The sequence below is a fragment of the Lolium perenne genome, chromosome 6, assembly GCF_019359855.2.
Source record: "Lolium perenne isolate Kyuss_39 chromosome 6, Kyuss_2.0, whole genome shotgun sequence".
Lineage (NCBI taxonomy): Eukaryota > Viridiplantae > Streptophyta > Magnoliopsida > Poales > Poaceae > Lolium > Lolium perenne.
Genome location: NC_067249.2, coordinates 46,693,308 through 46,697,448, shown reverse-complemented (window position 1 = coordinate 46,697,448; position 4,141 = coordinate 46,693,308).

The following is a 4,141-nucleotide window of genomic DNA, read 5'->3' as shown; positions in this document are numbered from 1 at the left end:
CATGAACATTAAAGGTAAAACTAAGAACACCAGTGTTCATATGAAACAGCGGAGCGTGTCTTTCTCCCACACAAGGAATGCTAGGATCCGAATTTATTCAAACAAAAACAAAAATAAAAGCATACAGATGCTCCAAGTAAAGCACATAAGATGTGACGGGATAAAAATATAATTTCACTAGAGGTGACCTGATAAGTTGTTGTTGAAGACGGGGATGCCTTGGGCATCCCCAAGCTTAGATGCTTGAGTCTTCTTGAAATATGCAGGGATGAACCATGGGGGCATCCCCAAGCTTAGACTTTTCACTCTTCTTGATCGTATTATATCATCCTCCTCTCTTGACCCTTGAAAACTTCCTCCACACCAAACTCAAAACAATCTCATTAGAGGGTTAGTGCATAATCAAAAATTCACATGTTCAGAGAGGACACAATCATTCGTAACACTTCTGGACATTACCCAAAACTACTGAAAGTTAATGGACAAAGAAATCCACTTAACACAGTAAAAGAGGCAATGTGAAATAAAAGGCAGAATCTGTCAAAACAGAACAGTCCGTAAAGACGAATTTTTTCGAGGCACTTAACATGCTCAGATGAAGAAGCTCAAATTTAATGAAAGTTGCGTACATATCTGAGGATCACTCATGAATTTTCGCAGATTTTTCTGAGTTTCCTACAAAGAGATCTACTCAAATTCGTGACAGCTAGAAATCTGTTTCTGCGTAGAAATCCAAATCTAGTATCAACTCTACTATCAAAGACTTTACTTGGCACAACAATGCAATAAAATAAAGATAAGAAGAGGTTGCTACAGTATTAACAACTTCCAAGACACAAATATAAAACAAAATTGCAGAAATAAAATAATGGGTTGTCTCCCATAAGTGCTTTTCTTTAACGCCTTTCAGCTAGGCGCAGAAAGTGTAAATCAAGTAACATCAAGAGAAGAAGCATCAACAGAGGAGTTAGGAGTTTTCTCAACAATGCATTGTATCTTATCTATGTAACTTTCAGAGGCTCTTTTTCATTACTTTTAGGCTTACTATCCTCATCAAATAAATTTTCAGGAACAATTCAATCAAAATTCTTTTCTAGTGCCTCATGCATTCCTATGAGTTTATAGGGTATTGGTATTTTAATCTCCCCCTCACAATTGACTTTATTAGTGTACTTTAGTCTATCTTTTTCCATCTTTTCAAGAGTATTTGCAAAATTGGTATAAAAGCCAAGCATCTTATGTTGAATGAAGACTTTTCTAGCTTCTCTAGCTACATCACCAAATTCTTTAAGAAGGGTTTCTAAAACAAAATCTTTCTTCTCTCCTTCTTCCCCTTGTTTAAAAGTAAAGATCAGTTCCTCAGGTGACAGAGTAACAAGTACAGGACTAGACATGATAACAATTTAAATGCAAGTAACTATTTTTTTTTTGTGTTTTTGATATAAAGAAAGCAAACAAAACAGAAAATAAAATAAAGTAAAGCAAACTAAATTAAGTAAAGTAAAACAAGTAACTAATTTTTTTGTGTTTTTGATATAAAGAAAGCAAACAAGACAGAAAATAAAATAAAGTAAAGCAAGACAATAAACAAGTAACATGCTATTTATCTTATTGTGAGAGACTCCCCTTGCAGCGTGTCTTGATCTCCCCGGCAACAGCGCCAGAAAAAGAGCTTGATAACGCGTGAAACACACGTCCGTTGGGAACCCCAAGAGGAAGGTATGATGCGTACAGCAGCAAGTTTTCCCTTAGTAAGAAACCAAGGTTATCGAACCAGTAGGAGATGAAGGCCACGTGAAGGTTGTTGGTGGAGGAGTGTAGTGCGGCGCAACACCAGGGATTCCGGCGCCAACGTGAAACCTGCACAACACAATCAAGATACTTTGCCCCAACTTAACAGTGAGGTTGTCAATCTCACCGGATTGTTGTAAACAAAGGATTAATCGTATGGTGTGGAGAATGATGTTTGTTTGCAAAGAACATCAGAGAACAATGATTGCAGTAGGTTGTATTTCAGATGTAAAAGAATGGACCGGGGTCCACAGTTCACTAGTGGTGTCTCTCCAATAAGATAAATAGCATGTTGGGTGAACAAATTACAGTTGGGCAATTGACAAATAGAGAGGTGATACGTCCAAAACGTATCTACTTTCCCGAACACTTTTGCTATTGTTTTGTCTCTAATTTGTGTGTTTTGGATACAACTAACGCGGACTAACGCTGTTTTCAGCAGAACTGTTCTGGTGTCTCGTTTTTGTGCAGAAATCCATCTTTCAGGAAAATCCTCGGAATTTATGCGAAAGGTCTTATTTTTTCAGAAGACTCACGGAGCCAGAAGGGCAAGCCAGGTGGAGGCCCGAGGGCCCCAAACACTAGGCCGGCGCGGCCCAGGAGGGGGGCGCGCCGCCCTAGCGTCTGGCCCCCTCGGCTGGCCTCCGACGCCCTCCTCTGGACTATTTAAGGGGTTTCGATCTAAAAATCGCGACCGAGAAGTCGAAGTCGCCAGAAACCCTCCAGAACGCCGCCACATCGCGAAACTCCGTCTCAGGAGCCAGAAGTCTCCGTTCTGGCACTCCGCCGGGACGGGGAATTGGAGGAGATCATCGCCATCATCACCGCCAACGCCTCTCCATCGACCAGCCATGTTTCCCCCATCCATGTGTGAGTAATTCCCCCGCTGTAGGCCGAAGGGGATGGTAGGGATTGGATGAGATTAGTCATGTAATAGCATAAGATTGTTAGGGCATAGTGCCTAGTGTCCGTAATTGGTACTTTGATGATATTGTTGCAACTTGTTATGCTTAATGCTTGTCACTAGGGACCGAGTGCCATGATCTCATATCTGAACATGTTATTGTTTCATCATGATATTCTTTGTTTATGATCTTACCTGCAAGTTGTATATACATGTCGCTGTCCGGAACCAATGGCCCCGAAGTGACAGAAATCGGGACAACCGGAGGGGATGGTAGTGATGTGAGGATCACATGTGTTCACGGAGTGTTAATGCTTTGCTCCGGTACTCTATTAAAAGGAGTACCTTAATATCCAGTAGATTCCCTTGAGGCCCGGCTGCCACCGGCTGGTAGGACAAAAGATGTTGTGCAAGTTTCTCATTGCGAGCACGTACGACTATAATTGGAACACATGCCTATTGATTGCTTTGTACTTAGACACCATTTTATTATTATCTGCAAATGCCCTGCTATGATTGTTACATGAGTTTCTCTCATCCATGCAACGCCCGTTATCCGTCCCCGTGCCTACAGTATTTTAATCCTGCTGTTTACTATAATCACTACTGCTTTCTCTACTACTCTGCTGCTACTATTTCACTACTGCTACTGCTATAAAACTGTTACTACTGATAAACTCTTGCGAGCAAGTCTGTTTCCAGGTGCAGCTGAATTGACAACTCCGCTGTTAAGGCTTTTAAGTATTCTTTGTCTCCCCTTGTGTCGAATCAATAAATTGGGATTTACTTCCCACGAAGACTGCTGCGATCCCCTATACTTGTGGGTTATCAAGACTGTTTTCTGGCGCCATTGCCGGGGAGCATAGCTTTATTTGGAAGTTCACTTGGATTGATATTGTTCGCTGTAAATTCTCCATCATGGGTAAAACTCGCGATCCTAAAGTCGCCAAATTACCATCCACTACAAGAAAAGGTACAACTCTGAGTACCTCTGCTACACTTGATTCACCATCTGTGATAAGTCAACTTGTTTCACCGCCGCAAGCTTCACTTACTGGTACTTCTGCTGAATCTGAAAACTCTCATAATATTGATAATGTTTCTGCTGTGCTTGATGATAGTGGTTCATTGGGATCCTTTCTAGATGCTACAATTGCTAGGTCTAGACAAATTGAAAATGCTGAAACTCCTAATGCTGCTACACCTGTTAATTCACCTGAACTTGATTATTCTAGTGATGATCCTGATGAGGATTATGTGGAGCTTAATGATGATTTTATTAATAGATGCAATGCTACTGCTGATGCAAGAAAAATTAAAAAGTTTCTCACACAATATACTGTTAGGCACAAGTTATCGCCTGATCCTAAATTTGCCACATCTCCTATATGCATTAAGGATAAAGATTATGATTTTTCTCTTGATCTATCTTATATAGCTATTGTA